The sequence below is a fragment of the Stenella coeruleoalba genome (assembly GCF_951394435.1).
Source record: "Stenella coeruleoalba genome assembly, chromosome: 6".
In the NCBI taxonomy this organism is placed as follows: domain Eukaryota; kingdom Metazoa; phylum Chordata; class Mammalia; order Artiodactyla; family Delphinidae; genus Stenella; species Stenella coeruleoalba.
In genome coordinates, this window is record NC_137151.1 from 93,099,864 (window position 1) to 93,117,684 (window position 17,821).

A 17,821-nucleotide genomic window follows, 5' to 3' on the forward strand; every position below is an offset into this window, starting at 1 on the left:
AAGGAGCAGAGGACTGGAAGCAGTCCTCCCCCACCCACCTGTGCCCTCTCCACCTACATCACCTACATCGACGTTTCTATGGATTTCTGTAGTTTCATGCATGCGAAATACCTCAAAGTACCAGGGGAGAAAAGTCTTTATTTATAGAGATCGTTGTGTTGTAGAAAGGAATTATGGTTAAGAGTGGTGGGCTCTGGGGTCAGACTACTTGGCTTTCCCTCCTTGAAGTGATGACCATTTTTGCTGTTGTCGAAGAACTTGGTCCAGTGAATCTGGAAGTCTGGCTTGCAGTCGTCAGTGCTCACTCAGCATTGAGTGGGGAGTGGAAGGACACAGACTTTGAGCCAGACAGCCTGGCTTTGAATCTTGCTTCTGCTGCCTAGTAACTGTACAGTCTCTGCATGTCACCTGCCTCTCTGAGCCTCAGTTTCCTCCTCTTTAATATGGGGATGATTATACCCATCTTGCAGAGTTGTTGGGATATTTCTAGCTCATGTATGTAAAGTGGACTATATAAGATTGACCTTCAGTTAAATGGTAATTATTATTGTTATCAGTTATTGGTATTTGACTGGGTTCATCACAAGTATTTGTTGGAGGGGAAACATGTTGTTATTTTTCGTTCCTCATACTTTACAAAAATATTTTTATTTTTATTTTTTTCCCCCCAGCAGTCTTGCTTGTTTAAAGTAATTTGCTTAGCAAGCCATTTTTCACTGTGAAAAGATCACCTCTGGTCTAGATCCTGTCAAATGATTGTAAATTCCAAATTGAATTAGTCCAAAATAATGAGGTCTTATTGTACCTGGATGTTTCCATGAATGTTTAAACTTGATTCTTTTTACATAACCCTGAAACTTCAGTAGTAAGATGACTGTAACTTTTTGAAAAGAGCCATTAACGTTGGTTGTTTTCCATGAATGGAATAGAATACTTTACTTCCTCATATCCGAAATCTGAATCACCACGAAAACATTTTCTTTATTGTTGTTCAGAGAGAATTATTATGGAAACTACTGGTTGATTCTTCCTCTCTGTCTCTGTCTCTGTCTCTCTCTCTCTCTCTCTCTCTCTCTCTCACACACACACACCCCTTAGTTTTTCTTTCACACACACACACACACACACACACACACACACACACACACAGCTTAGTTTTTCTTTCCATTAGGCAACTGAAGAGTTACTATGTAAATTCTGGCAGCCTTCTCCCCATCAGACAAGCAAGGGCACAATCAATTCCTGTTTTCTTGGAACGTACCAGATAATCAGAAGCTCTGATTATTCTGATGGAAGGCAACAAACAGCTTGATGGAAAGACGTACCAACTGAAAACAATTCTGATCATATTTTTGCCAGGAGAATGAGATGCCTCCAGCTGCCTGTCACTCATTATATTAGAGGTAGAAAGCAGGAACGTTTTGGCCTGCGAAAGATTACGGTTGTCTCACGCTGGAACGCCGGTTTTACTGGCTGCTCATCCCCGAACAGTGACATTGGACGTCCATTCTGTAACTCATCTTGCCAGTCGGTCGTAGTCTCAAACCCATGTCACATGAGCACACTTAAGGAATTTTCTAATTATAGTTCAAAGTCTTTACTTTTATCTTTTTACGCTCATTCTGCAGACATCACTGATTGAAATGATTTCTCCCTCAGCATAATCCTATTGCCGGCAGTCACAAAAGAACAGGGAGATGGCAAATGAAACCCACAGTAACTGAAGAGGTGTCCGAATTCAATTAGGAAGCGACCTCTCCCATGCGGACGCATAAGCCATCTAAATGCATTTTAATTGTGAACTGTGGTACTTATCTGGCCATGTTTATTTGGGATGCAAGTGCCAAAGCTGGATTTAGACCAGAACTCCGATCTTCAAGCTCTAACGACTAATTTGGGTATCCATCGAATCCCTTAATTCATTTCTTAATTAGTTCTCCCAGAATTAGAGTTGCTTGGTTACAATCATTTCCACAAAAATTTCCAATAAAAACAAACGTACATAGATTTTTTTTCCCCCTTTGGTTCACACATTTGCCCTGGTCTTAAAGAACTATTCTTCTTGGTAATCAAAATTATAACAACAATGACAACAACAAAACTAACATGTTGCCAGGCAGTAGAGTGTGAACTGAGGCACCAGGAACCGGTTTGATTCCCAACTCAACTACTTACAGCCATGGGACCTGGGTCAAGTTACTTTCCCTCTCTGGGCTTCAGTTTCCTTTTATAAAATGGGAAGGATAATAGTACATAGCTCATAGGGTTGTTTTAAGGATTAAAAAGGCATTGCGGGCTTCCCTGGTGGCGCAGTGGTTGAGAGTCCGCCTGCTGATGCAGGGGACATGGGTTCGTACCCCGGTCCGGGAAGATCCCACATGCTGCGGAGCGGCTGGGCCCGTGAGCCATGGCCCCTGAGCCTGCACGCCCGGAGACTGTGCTCCGCAACGGGAGAGGCCACAACAGTGAGAGGCCCACGTACCACACACACACAAAAAACAGAATAAAAAAGGCATTGCATGTAAGAACTAATAGGCAGTCAGTGCCTGGCATTATCATAGATGCTAGTTATTCTGTTTTTTGTCAATAAAACAGTGGGAGACGGAGGAGCAGATTTGCTGGTGCCACAATGTTGTCATCCAAGTATGTCCCATTTCTGTAGTCCATTTGGAGATCACTCATGATGGTCATGAAACATTGGAGACTCTGAGGTTGGAATTAATCTCTATTGTTTGTATTTGTACTCCTCAGTTTAGCTCAGGATTAACATTTTTGACTTTCCATGCTTGATCAATATGAGTGCTAACTTGAAACCTTTTGGTGCAAACTTGCTTTAAAATTTGAATGAACATTTTGTTCTCTCAGTAGACACAATATTGGCCCTCATTAAAAGGAAAAATACAATTACAGTATGTAAAAAATATATATGTGGTGGGGAAAGGAGATTTGGGGGTATTGGCTTCAGTAAATTATTGGAAATTTTCAGACTATTTTTTAACAGAGTTAAATGCATTTAATGTCTTGGTTCAAATTTAGTCAGTGTGCAGAAGTGAAAGTCTAGGGAAAGATAAATCTAGTAATTTAATGAACTTTCCTCATGGCTACATAAGAGTTAGTTTATATTAAAATTGATTTCTAAGTGATTCACTGGAATTAACCTTTCTTAGGTTTTTGTTTTGTTTTGTTTTAGAAACTAAGGTCCCATCCAGCAATTCCACTCTCATGCATGCACAGGTGTGCACTTGTCTGTGTATTCTAGAGAAATGTACACTTGCATACATCCAGAGATGTGTAAATTGTTCTTAGCAGCATTATTTGTATTCATCTCAAATTAGAAACACAGAATATCCATCAATAGTAGAATGGATGAATAAACGGTGGTGGAATCGTAAGGAATTATGATGCCTATAACTATATAGCGGAATATTATGCAGCAATGAAAAAAGAATAAATTAGTGCTACACACAAGAAGAGGGATACATCTTAAGACGTAATGTTAAAAGAAAGAAGATACTAAGTATACATAGCAATTTTATTTCATTTATGTAAAGTATGAAAACAGACAAAACTAAACTCTGTTGCTAAGGGTTACAGACATAAGTGGCCAGGAATTTATTACTGAAAGAATCAGGATAGTGGTTCCCTCTGAAAGGCATGCTGGGAGAGAGAGAGGAGTTGTGGGGATCCTGCAAGTGCTGACAATGTTCTGGTTTTTGACAGGGGCTGGCAGTTGCATGGGTAATACACAGTATATACATCAAACATTAATGTTTCATGTGCTTTTCTGGTTGTGGCTTAGAGTTCATAATTTTAAAAGTTTTTAAAAAGGCAAAATAAACTCTTTCCAACCCAGGTTGGTTTATCCTTGTCCTGCATAGTTTTAGGCCAAGAGATTCCTGTGATTATAAGTGACTCTAGAAGTAAACTACTGCCTCACTGCCTGGCAAAGTGGCCTCCAAGATAGGATATGTACCCACAGGGAGCTCTTGAGAAGATTCATTTGGTTGAGAAAGACAGTGATTAGAATTTTCATTTACATTCATTTTATTATCATGAAGCATTATGATAACAGATGGTGACTATATTGGCACTGGCATCATTCCTGGGTCCACGTGTCAAATGGTCAAGTATCACCTGGAGGGAGGGAGGTGAGGCCTCCTCTTCACAGTGGCTTCCCCTCTGGCTCATCTGCTTTGGTTATTTTGCGGAATATATCATGCCTGGTCAACTGTATTTACAAATTCTGTGTTTTAGTTTTAACAAACCCTCACAGAGTCTTAAAAAGATTCTACAAAGAATTCCCATAAATTGAAGATAATTTTAATATTGCAAGCAACAAGAAAATGTCAAAGTTTAACATGAACTCTGTCGGCCCTGTTATGAGGTAATGACAGTGTTCATCTAATCCGATCTTGCAAGAAGCTGGCCACCAAAATTCTAAATTATCTGGAAGACGTACAGATTTATATCCACTGTGGTTAATTAGTCATGAATCTCGTCCTGGGTGTATTTGACTTGAGACATCATGGTTAGCAAAATAGTACATCAATTCTGTCATTCTATTCTATTTTTTTATGTTTTATAATGTATATACAATAATACATGTATATGAATTGTAACAAATGATTATATGTAGTTAGTACAATAATACATATATATGAATCATAAACAAACAGCCAAACCTTTTTTTGTTCAAACGTGTAAGATGAAAATACCTTGGATGCCACTGCCCTGTAGTTCAAAGGCTACTCCCTGCTAATAGTTAAAATGTGTAGGAGAAGGTAAACTTATTATCCGTGTCAAAAAGAGGCACTTCTTGGTCTTAATGTTTTTATTGACAAATATCATCATAAGGCAATAGTTTATATTTTTTACTTTATTAAGACTTTCCCCAAGCCCTTGGTTTGGAGTTGGGTAGGAAAAAATGAAAAGATGTATATACTCAGAATAGCTCTGTTTTTCTGTTTTGCTTATATTCTCTGTAAGATTCCTTTATGGTTACATATATACACACACACCGAGGTGTAGTGGGAAGGGTGCTTGACCAGCATTCAGGAGACCTGGTTCTAAGCCTAGTTCTGCCACTTGCCAGCAATCAGGCCACAGCACGGAGGCAGTACCCTCTCTGAGCTGTCCTTGCCTTTTCTCTCTCCTGAGGGGATAATAGCAACCCTTCCCTGGCCCTGACAGTGATCACATGTGAGAGCATCTGTAAAATGGAGTTTCCTACAAACAGAAGGAATTATGGTCCTGTCCCTTCTACTTCACCTTTAACAAAACGTAGCTTCTTATTAAAGTACTAACGTCCTTAACCTACAGGGCTGTTTTGATTGGAAGCTACAGAAACTGACTGGCTAGCTTAAACCAAAACAGAATTATTTTTGAATTGTTTTATTGGCAGGATCCTGGGGCATCTATAGCATTGAAGGGATGGTAGAACCTTCAAACTGCATGAAGGGCCACCACCAGGGAAGGCCTTGCAGACTCGACATAGGGCTTTGTGGTCTCTTCTCTAAGGCACTGCTGTCAGTGTGATGGAGTGCTGATGACGTCTACGTGCTGGGGTTCATAGTTCAAAGTCTGAGGCTCCAAGAAGAGGGAACCTAATTTATCCAACTTAGGTCGATGACCGCCTTTTGACCAGTCAGCCTCAGGTGAGGGGAAAAGGTCACATAGGGTAGACAAGGTTCCTGGGAGCTCTAGCCCTGCATGTCTGGGCCATCTCAGGAAATGAGGCATCCCTGTGAGCTTCTGCCTACCACTGGTATTAATGTTTCTATAGTTGCTACTGACTCAACTCTCTTTAAGGGGTTTGAATAAAAGGAATCAAAGAAATTTAAATACGGAAGTATATATGAGCATTTTCTTCAATACGTGTCAATGCACCTAACTGAGTCTGGGCTTCTATTTTTCTTGAGGTGAACACTGAAGTTGAAATCACTTTCATTAGATGTTGAAAATTCTCTGTAGGTCCCAAGGGGTCCTTCTGCCCAGGCTGCTTCTCTAAGGTTTGACTCCACTTCTACCTTTAGCTAGTGCTTTACCTCTGGTCAGAAAGAAGGCATTAAATGAATTTTAGGATTCTTAATGCTGATGCAGTCTTCACTGACAGCCTGACTTGACCTAAAATTTTATGCCAATGTGGAAAGAAGGTAAGAGAGGTACACAGAGACTGTGTACCACAAGCAAGTCATCATACCACTAAAGGACCTTAATTTTTTTCTCTTGTGAACCTATTAAAGTATATTGGAATATATCACAGCCATTTCTAGACAGACGTATCCAGCTGTTCCTCACACCAGTGGGTATTTGATACATAGCATTTGTTCTACCAGGGCTCAAGCAGTTACTTATAATATTTTAATAACGGAAATGATGAAAATGTTTATATCCCTGAAAAATCGATGCATATCTTCCCAAACAAGTTAAATATTGCTATCAAATATTGCCCTGGCAAGTCCTAAATAGAGTATTGTCCCCTTTGGAACATTCACTATATAGCTATACAGAGTGCAGAAATTCTTTGTTTTTAAAGCACATACACATAATGTAAGAACCAAATTTTATGTTGTTAACAGACAGTGAAGTATCTTTATGTAAAAAGAAAAGTTCTTTCTACCACCGAAGAAAGAGAAGTGGTAACAACAATCATTATTTTACCCGGTCTCCATTTTCCCAAGTGCTGAGTTATAATGTAATCTGTGGTTTATACTTTTTAAACCAACTCTCAATAGATTACCAACCCAGTGCCTCACACTGGTTAGGTTATGAGGATGATTTATTATTTGTCAGATTATACGTGCTGACCCATGAAATGTTAAACTTGTATTGACAGCTGTTGTCCAAAGGTTTGCAGGTGTCCTGACTAATGCTTTGAAAGACCAGCATTAGCAATAAATCACAGCGTACATAATTTTTCGATAAAGCAGTGGAAAGGATTTTGCCTTCTAGGTCCTCTAAGCTTTGGTATTTGGAAGTTACTTAAACGGGAAATTAAAGTAAAGGGGTAAAACATTCTCAGGCTTTAACTCTTGAATTTTGGGCCAGCCATAGGCAACAGCTAAAGCATCTTGGTAGCTTTGTTCTCCTAACCCTGAGATCTCTTGGCTCTGGGAACTAACGAAGTGCCGAGCATAGGCCTAACTGCATTCCTAGTTACTGAGACAAAAATCTCACAGGAATTTTCCTTTTTTTCCAAAGGCGTACCTTGCGCATTAACATTTTCTGGAATAGCAGAATTGTTTATAAGACTTCTGCAAAGCTTTCTGAAAAGAGAGCTTGAAGAGGGCTCTGGCAGCCAGTTAAGAGGCATGCAGTTGCTCACCTAGAGTGACAAAGAGTTAGGGAGAGGAACTCAACAAGTAGGAGAGATGTGGCTTTGTCCTCTAAGCTTGCTCTCTGCTAATGAGTTAATGTTCTCTTTTCTTCTTCTTTCTCTATGGTCTGCTCAAAGATTTAGCAAAATGGTGCATGACCTAGTCAGCTAGCCCCATGGTAGACCACCGGCTGACTGTAAGTTCTGTTCACTAGTATTTCCAGTGCTGTGACTACTGCTTGATACATAAGAAATGTTCCATTAGTATTTGTTGAATGAAGGAATATATTCAGGTAGGTCTTTCTGTGATCTGTATATTGGTGATTTATATATTGGGCCAGATATACTCTGGGCCACATTACTTCTGATCAAGGAATCAGTATCCAAATTTAGTAGACTGGGACCTTCCAGTATGATGGAGAATAAGGGCTTGGAGAAACCCAAACTTGGAACAACCTGAATACTCAGCAGTATTAAAGGAACTGATACAACCTTCCAGGAGGCTTAATTTACTCCAGAAGTTAGCATATCCAGTGAAAAGTTTTAGCTTATCACAGTTTTTCTTAATGTAAATAGGTTTGCAGAGTTCTTACCATACTGACAGTATCAGTTTCAACTTTATAGAATTTTGCTTTTAATACATCAGTTGGCACGCACCCAGTGCCAAGACCAAGGGTTAGGTCGCTGCTTCACTTCCTTCCTCCAAGCTGCAACTTCTCTCACAACGCCAGGCAGCTGTCTCCCAAATGTATGCTGTCAGTAATGTAGGAAACCAGATGACCCAAAGAGGGTAAATCAGCACAAATTTATCATCAGAGCTGAGAGAAAGAACCTCAAAATGAATGCTCTGCTAACTGTAGGTCAGAAATGTTATCTCTGTATCTCAAGGACAGGACGTTTTTGTTTTCTTGGCTGTGTTGGGTCGTTGCTGCGCGCGGGCTTTCTCTAGCTGCAGCGAGCGGGGCTACTCTTCATTATGGTGGCTTCTCTTGTTGCGGAACACGGGCTCTAGGCACACGGCTTCAATAGTCGTGGCATGTGGGCTCAGTAGTTGTGGCTCGCAGGCTCTAGAGCGCAGGCTCAGTAGTTGTAGCACACGGGCTTAGTTGTTTCGTGGCATGTGGGATCTTCCTGGACCAGGGCTCAAACCCATGTCCCCTGCATTGGCAGGCGGAGTCTTAACCACTGCGCCACCATGGAAGTCCCTCAAGGATAGAACATTTAATATAGATTTGGGTACAAAGTACACATCACCCTCCAGGCATGCTCAACTGTGTCAACCAGAAAAATTTCTTTAGTGTTTATAATTTTCCCTTTTTCCTAAATTAAAAAATACTAACGTGAACTCTTGACTCTCAACAACACGTTATTATTGTATATAGGGCAAAGAGTAAATAAGACACTTGCCTAATGACAAAACAGTTCCTTTTAACTCAGCAAACTGGGAGTAATATTAGCGTGTTATCTTTTTTCCATGCTTCTTTGTGGAAATAGGCCACAATCATTGTTATTCCATCATTCTTCATTACCTTATAGCAGGCTTCCTGTTTATGCTATGAAGAGCTGTTTTTAAAGACCCTTGAGGGGTCTTTCACCTATAGTACCCCTTTAGAATATCTGAGGGTTTGGAAATATAGAAACTTCTCTTAATGAAATATGCTTAATGGTCTGTGCAGAGTATTGCAATATTTACACCTCGTTCAGGTCATGTAAATTATATTTAATTAGTCATTCTGGGAAAGTAGTAGATATTTTAGAATAGATTCAGTACCTAGAACCCACTGTTTGCCTATTATGTATAGTACTTCAGCTAAAATTCTATGAGGACTATTTATAGATTAAAAAAAGTGTTTGCAGTAGCATAAAGCCAATTCTTAGGGACTCATAATAATACAAAGAACATGTCATGTTGGGGCATGAAAAGCATCCACGTGGGACAGACTTTTATAAAACTTCTTTGTAAACTTTAAAGTGCTGTACACATGTAATCATTATTTTTACATTTGTGACATGCAGAACTTCTGGGCTGAATGACAGTCCATAACTTTGTGTTTTAATGCTGAATATGTTCCTGTTTCAAGTGAGATTTCCTTTTTCACATGTAACCCTTGTGTCAGAGACTCCCTGAGTTCCTTAATTGGATTCCTTCACACTGTACTTGACTTTTGAACCCTCCAGACCATGCTTGTGCCAGGAGAAGCACACTTCACATGTTGCTTTAGAAGGTGGTATGATTTCTAGGAAGGAACCTCAACCTGCATCACAACTGCAATCTATAGATGACGGCTAAGAGCCCCACCGTGGTCATCTCCCAGTCCCTCCTGCGTACTGGAATAGGACTGAGAAATCACTCATTCCTGGCCTTATGTGGCCCCCCTTTATGGGCCTCTGACATGCCTACTTTTCCAGAACTTCTCTGCCATGACACTCTGCTGCTTTGGTATCTTCTGCAGACTGGTCCTTTTTTGGTAGTTATTCCAGCCGCCTGCGCTTTTTTCCTGCCATCACCGTGTCTTGGTCGGTCGCTCTGTTTCTCTCTGTCCTCCCAACACCACCTTCTCTGCGCTTCCGCCTCCTTTTTTGCCCCCGTGGCTGCAAGAAACTAGAAACAAGAAAATGTGTCCTGGTAGTATTCCTCTGCCCATTTCCCACTGCCCTCTCTCTTCCCTGGGTGAAATTGCTCTTTTCTCCAGCACTCCAGCGTTGCCAGCTGCATCTTTGTTCCGCTCTCTTGCCCGAGAGCTCGCGTGGAGTGGGCGCAGGGCTGGGGGGAGGACTGGCGGGGGGGCACAGCCCCTTTCTCCGCGGCTCTAGAAGTGCCTCATTTGTCCGCACCCAGGACCAGGCCATGGGAAACAGACTCCCGGACAGTCACCATGGGCTATACAAATATTACTTCCATTTAGCTTGACCTTTCATTGTGCTCTAAAATGACTGAACATACTTAAATGGTATGCAGTATGTTTCCGGAAACAAAAATAAATGGGGTTCTTTTAAGAAGCCACACTTGAACTTTTGCCCTCTCCTTCCTTTTTGAGTCATTGTATCCAGTTCAAGGTTTCCTTTTAGCATGTCTTTTTCTTTGGTGAGAGATTGCTAATTTCTGTACTGATAAAAGTATGAATCATGGAAGCCACGTGAAGATAAGGATACCTCATCTGGCCTTAAAACTCTTAGCTCTGGGAATTGAGTCTTGCGAACATTTCTTAAGCGCCGACTGTGTGGCGGGCACCCGCAGACAGACGGACTAGTTCTGTACCCGCGTTAATGTACTAATTCAACTAATCCTCACAGCGGCCTTGTGAGGCCGGTAGTATTGTTATTTGTCTGTGTTTTAGGATGTAGACACTGAGGCATAGTGAAAACAAGTTAGTTGCCCAAGTTCACACAGTTAGCATGGGCAGGGCCTGGACTTGAACCTCGGGGGTCTGCCTCAGTGCCCACGTTCTCAACTACTGAACTAGCTGCCTGAGTGCCTTGAGTGCATCACGTAACCCCTGGGAGCCCGATTCGTCATCTCTGAGGTGGTACTAGTAACACCTACCTTACTAAATTGTGGGGAGGATCAAATGAAATGATTATTTGAAAGGGCCCGGTGTAGATTGTGAAATGCTAAAACATCAGGGTTAATTTTGGGCTAACTGTCGATAAGATATTTTCTATTAGGTGGGTCTTATTGTTGAATCTGGCCCTTGCTCCTTGGATATACTGCTGGTTCAGATGAAACACTGCGTGTTTGTCTTGAGGGTTTTTTTGAAATTTCAGAAAACCCCAGGTTTCACAATGAAAATGATCCTTTTATTCCTAAATGGTAGCATCTGGGAGTATTTAGAGCATAGGCAAAACTCAGTGTAACACTTTTAACATGCCAAGTAAGTTCAATGACATTCGTTCCCTTTAACCCCTTTAACATTAATGTAGCACTAACACCCCTCCCTTTTTTTCTAAATCACGCAAAATTTATTTTCTTCCAAGTCTTCTGTTTACTACATACTGAGTACTTGTCATGAAGGGTCCTTCAGTGTAAAACATGGGGTCTGGGACCATGCTTTTCAACACCCAGCCCTGAAATAGGAGATATCAGGCAAGATTTAGGCCAATGGAAGAGAGATGGAAATGGAGTCTAAATTTAGAAAGACCACAGGCTGGGGCTTCCCTGGTGGCACAGTGGTTAAGAATCCGCCTGCCAATGCAGGGGACACGGGTTTGAGCCCTGGTCCAGGAAGATCCCACATACAACGGAGCAACGAAGCCCGTGCGCCACCACTACTGAGCCTGCGCTCTAGAGCCTGCGAGCCACAACTACTGAGCCTGCATGCCACAACTACTGAAGCCTGCGTGCCTAGAGGCCATACTCTGCCACAAGAGAAGCCACCGCAATGAGAAGCCCGCGTACCACAACAAAGAGTAGCCCCCGCTCACCACAACTAGAGAAAGCCCACATGCAGCAATGAAGACCCAACACAGCCAAAAATAAATAAATAAATAAATTTATTTTTAAAAAATGGATCTCCATTTCCTTATTAAAAAAAAAAATAGAAAGACCACGGGCTGAAAAACCCCATGTTTCAAAATGTGGGACAGGACACCAGAGCCAGACCCCCGAGAGGTCTGATGGGTGGTGCTGGAATAGAGGGAGGACTTGGGAAGAAGCAGAAAGAGGAGACTCAGAAGGACAAGCCGAGCGGGAGATGGGTGTTTCCTGCAGCTGGTCCAGGGGAGATGGAAGCTTCCCTCCTCCCGGTGATGCCCGGCCTGGCTTTCCCTGCTCTCAGGCCCCCCTGTGTGTTTTTGGGTCTCACAGTGTTCTCACAAGTCAAGATGCTGGAGCTCTGTGTATTTACAGTCCCTTGGGAGAAGTGAATCCCCAAAGGCCTGAACTTTTGTGATTTAATGGAGCTCTCATACATCCTAGAAATGGAGTTCTTCCTGGTTTCTTACGAGACTTGCATTTCATACCTAGGGCGTGCTGTTTGGAGGGTCTTCCAGGCAGGAGTCATGATCATAATGAGTTATTTTTTCCTCTTTTCTGGATAAGAACAATATCCTTGCCATTCAGTTTTCAAATATAGCAAGCAGTCACGGTAGAAGGATATCCTTATGTTAGGAAAGAAGTTGGCAGCCTCAGTGATGTGAAAATGTCCAATTTAGAAGATACTTTTAAAAAGAAAAGCTGCTTTAAGTCCTTTTTGGAACCAGGTAGAATAAAAATGAATAAATAAAAAATTTAAAGTACAATGTGCAGCCTGACAACACATTCTACTTCTTCTCTTTAGCCTTGTAGGTACTTGTCAATTTTGCCTGAACTTCAGGTGTTGTTTTTATCATTTCCTTAAAATGTCAAACTGCAAACCGGTTCTGCCATCTAATGGGGAGCATAAGTTGGATGATAGATTTTCTAGCTGATGCATGTAATCAGTGCACTACAAGAATGTTGCCAGGGACTAAACATCTAGAATCTCTTTAAGAATATTGGTAAGTGTGTAAAAAGAGTACTTACACAAGAGGGGGAAAAAGACATCAAATTCCAAAGAAAGAATCAAAATGGAGTGTATAAGTCAGCCGTGACTGGAAGTAGATAAAGAGAGAGCTTCTAGTAAAAACAATTATCTAATTGATTAAGGTGTTTGCAGTTAACACTCATCAGAATTATAGATAATAGCACATCTATTACACTTCACCAACCCAAGCCTATATGGTTTCTCTTCATGAAGTGCTGAACTGATCAGAGCACTTGATTTGCATGTAACTCAAGTAAATTAAACTATTGACTCAATTGGTGGAGGCAATATGTATTTCTAAAAGACCTTTAAAAATGTGTTCACTGTTTTGTCACAGAAGTTTTATTTCTAGGAATTTATGCTAAGGAAATAATTAAAGATATGTGCAAAGGTTTTGGCCACGAAGGTGTCAATCACACCATTGTTCATAATAGGGTAAATAGGAAATTACTTACATGTACAACAATAACAGATTAGTTAAATATATTATGTTACAAATAGTGAAATACTGTTCAGCTACTATAGATGATATAGTTAAATATTGGTAATGAAAAGATGTTCATCATATATTGTTAAGTGATAAGATCCCATTATTAAAAAAAACAAGTATGCACAGAATGATCACATTTTGGTAATATATGGATATATTCTTAGAAAATGACCTGGAAATATATTTAAGGATTTTTTTTTTTTACATCTTTATTGGAGTATAATTGCTTTACAATGGTGTGTTAGTTTCTGCTGTATAACAAAGTGAATCAGTTATACATATACATATGTCCCCATATCTCCTCCCTCTTGCATCTCCCTCCCTCCCACCCTCCCTATCCCACCCCTCCAGGCAGTCACAAAGCACCGAGCTGATCTCCCTGTGCTTTGCGGCTGCTTCCAACTAGCTATCTGCCTTACGTTTGGTAGTGTATATATGTCCATGCCACTCTCTCACTTTGTCACAGCTTACCCTATTTAAGTGTTTTTATTTTTTTATTATTATTTTTTTTTTATTTTTTATTTTTTTTTTTTGGCGGTACGTGGGCCTTTCACTGTTGTGGAGCACAGGCTCCGGACGCGCAGGCTCAGTGGCCATGGCTCACAGGCCCAGCCGCTCCACGGCATGTGGGATCTTCCCGGACCAGGGCACAAACCCGTGTCCCCTGCATCGGCAGGCAGACTCTCAACCACTGCGCCACCAGGGAAGCCCTATTTAAGTGTTTTTAAAGTGGTTCTCTGGGTAGTAAGATCCATGAGCATTTCAAATGTTCTTCATTTTTGTGTGTCTTTAATTTCCTACTCTAAACATATACTGCTTTTCCTAATAAGAAAGAACCAACAAAGTTTATTTTTAATTGAAAAGAGGAAAATATGAGTCAAACCGTATGAAAATGATGGGTTCTAGACACCTCATGTGATGCTCTTCAGGAGAATATATTTGTAAACGTACTTCAGCTGAATATGCCATGATTTGAGAACAGTAACTGCTCTTTCCTACACCTGATTTAGCAGAGATTATAAGCTTTCTTCCTAATCTCTGCAAAACGAAGGAACTCAACCTATTAGACCATCTCTGGGGTTCCTTCCTACTCCCAAATGCTAGGTCTGAGAAACTGCTGAGTGGGGGACTTACTGCATTTCTCATAATTACAAGCTGCCGTATGATGGAAGTGTATTAATAAGAAGGATTCATCTTATTATTTGTAGTACATTCAAACCAACCCACTCTGAAAGATTTTTCGTGATTCTGTCTTCTGATGCTTTGGAGAGAGACCTTCACATGATCTAGTTTTTCCATCACTTGTTGATTACCCTAGTTTTGAATGTTTGGGGAGAGCTTAAGGTAAGGGTCACGTTGCAGGGGAATGTGTTTCAGGGGAACTTCAGCAGTAGGTGGGAAGCAGTTGAAGGAAAGAGTGACAGAGAATTAACCTCCACTAGAAAATAAAAGTCCCGCCAGCTGTTAACCCTTACAGCCCCTCAGCCTCTTCCTTTGGTATCAAGGAAGGCCTCTATGTCCATACACCCTGGGCCAGGTTTAGCTCAGTGAGGCGAGATGTCATATATTTTTCTCATTAAGCACTCTTGGCAGATGTCATGGTATTACAATCAGTTCCTCCTACCTGTAAAACTACAATTTCAGAATGAGTTCACAGTCAACATAGAGGTAAATTACAGTGCACATCTGGCGGGTTGACTTCTTAATTCTGTAACTTCTGAATGGAAGTTGGTGGAAAGACTATTGTGCCACGAGTTAGGAAAGCAAACTGTATTTTGATCCTGGCTCTTCCATGCATTAGTAGAACCTTAGAGTTTTTTTAGGTCCAAGTTTTTCTCCTCTGTAGAGTGAGAGGGTTGAATTCAGTGATTTTCAAGCTTCCTTCCAGTTCTGAAATTATATGAAAATGATTTACAGACGCCATTTATTGTTGCCTGCATGACTCTAGACCAAAGGCAGGGTGTCTGTTAACAATCCAGCCTTGTGAGTCCTCAGTCTCTTATCTCCCTTGGTGCAATAAATGCTGTTTTCTTGTTTATCTTGCTTTTCTTGTGCCACACTAAATAATTTCAGACAGCACCTCATTTTGGCATGCCGTATATCCTCTAATGTATGATGTGTCTTTGTGACTAGTGAAAAAAAATTCTTAATAGCAGCTGCTTCTCTAGTTTTTAAAGCTATCGCCTGAGAACTGAATGTCAATTCAAAGATTCCCGTATTTGTTACCATTTCTAACCTAACCTATAGAATTCTAAGGCAAAATTTGAAACAGAAAAATTCCTGCCTTGAGACAGTGAACTCATAAATATGTAGTATGATTTATCCCTATAATTTAAGAAGAAATTAGGATATTTAACATTTTTAGCAACATTTTTTTTTCAGTAACTACACTGAATATGCAAAATTGGGCCGCTGCACATGCCTGCTGATCCTGCACTTTTAATTGTAGATACCGTATTTTAAGATTGAGTAATGATTTCAAATGAATCTACTATAAAAGGAGAATCAGGTTACCCTAATGAAAGATTTTATAAATCAAACACTTGTGTGTTTTTACTTTATCTCTAATTTGTAGACTCCTTTACATATATAGGATCTCTGTTTTCTATAGTGAGCACAGAAAACCCAACCGAAACAGGCCACAGAGGAGACTACCAATTGCCCCTCCGACACCCTTTCTTTCCTTCTTCCTTAGTAGCACACCCTGGTTTTATTCAAGGGCATAGCGTGCCCAGCCAAAAGACTGCATTTCCACACCTCCCTTGCAGCTAGGGGTAGCCAGTGGAGAGATCGTTAGATGGGACTTTCAGGAAACCTCTTTGGCGGGGGTTGACTGGGCTGTGATTCTTGACTCCTGCTTCCTCTGTGTTCTTTTGTGTACTCTCCTCTCTGAGCTCGTGTTCACAAGATGGCTAAGGCAGCTTTAGTTCCATCGTCCTCTTCCATTCAAGCCTAGCAGAAAGAAAGTCCAATTTCCTAATAGCCTTAAGCAAAGCCCTGGATTGGCTTCTCTTTGGCCTGAGTGCCCATTTGGGGTTTTGTCGAACCCATAACTGAGACATATGGAATGATGTGCTGATGGGTTCATCCTGGGTCATATACCTCACTCCCCACCCTTTCTGGAGGTAGCAAAATGGAGCTTTCGTGGCCAGGAGAAGTGGGAGTGAGTAGATACTGGATGATGACCAAACCACAAATATCCACCCCACCAAATCTGCCAGTTTCTTCTCTGAGTTCTAGTCTCTAGTAACGAGGTAGATGATCATTTGGTTTGCAGAGTTACACTGAATAATGATTTGGTCTTTGGGTTCACTTATGGTAAGTGAAATTGAAGTCTCAAGGCCATACCATGAATCCAGATTAAATATCAAAATATATATCTTTTAGTTTTCCAGATTAACGTCTTGCAATAAGCCATATAACTTCCCTTTTTCATTACCACCCTATTTAATGGCCTTCTAAAAGGGTAGAATCAAAGTTTGCCAAAAAAATGTTTAGACCCCAAATAATGGTATTTTCCAACACAGCTTGTTGATGCAGCAGAGGACATTGTCTCTAAACATAAAGTTATATAACAAGTTAGAGCGAAATGAAATTTAAAATGACTTGTGACAAACCCTGAAAAAGTGGTACTTTAAAATAGTAAAGTCAGCAAGCTGCCTATTGTGTAAGCCACAACACCAGTGCTCTGAGTTTAGGTGGAGGAGTTACTGGGCAATGACAAAAAATATCGTGGTCTGCTGTTTTGTATGAGTGAACATGTAGATGTGATTTGGAAGTGATTTACTGCATGATGGGACATGGTATGCCACAAGACAGATGACTATGGCCACAGTTCTGAAAATGTTGAGATGGCTTTCAATTAGCTTTGGGCAAGGCTGCTTCTTGCAGGAGCCAGTATTGATTTTTCAGAATGCCTCCTAGCTTTTCAGCAGAAGGGCCAATCATGTCAATCCTTTGAAGCTACTGGAAACATCACTGGAGGCTGGATTGCAGAATGCTCTCTTGCAGTGTCCAGGGGACTGGCTACCTGGGCCGAAAATAGTAGGAACAAGAGTGTGGCCCCCGTAGTTTAGAGACCTCGGTTTGACACTGGCCCCTCCACGTGTACCAGTAGATGACTTAAGCTCTTGGAGCCTCGATTTCCTCATCTGTAAAATGGGGGTATTTGAGAATCTAGTGAGAAAAGACATGTAAAGCTTCTAGCCCAGTACCTCAGACCTGTCCTAAGTGTTCAATAAATGTTAACTATTTTTCTGTTTTCAGAGTTGCCCCTTGAAAAGAGGGAGGAGTGTTGAGTTTTTCACTCTTTTCTTTTCTCCTGAGTTTCACTAAGAAAAAAAGAAAAGTGTGAGAGTAAAGCAGTTGAGTTTGGGTTAGCTGCACTTGACAATGCTTTTACTTTGTTATATGGATAAATGGAGAGTGGATACGGGCATATCGTAAGTGCCTTAGAGTCCTGTCCTGTACTTTTGATGCAAGTTTCTTGAAAACAGCCTTTTTGGAAGGATGACG

The 17,821-nt window shown here is 40.9% G+C and overlaps 1 protein-coding gene across 3 annotated transcripts in view; it reads left to right on the forward strand.

The window, feature by feature from the left end:
- Positions 1-17,821, forward strand: part of SPATS2L (spermatogenesis associated serine rich 2 like) — a 169,436-nt gene that overhangs the window by 22,413 nt on the left and 129,202 nt on the right. The window lies entirely within an intron of this gene.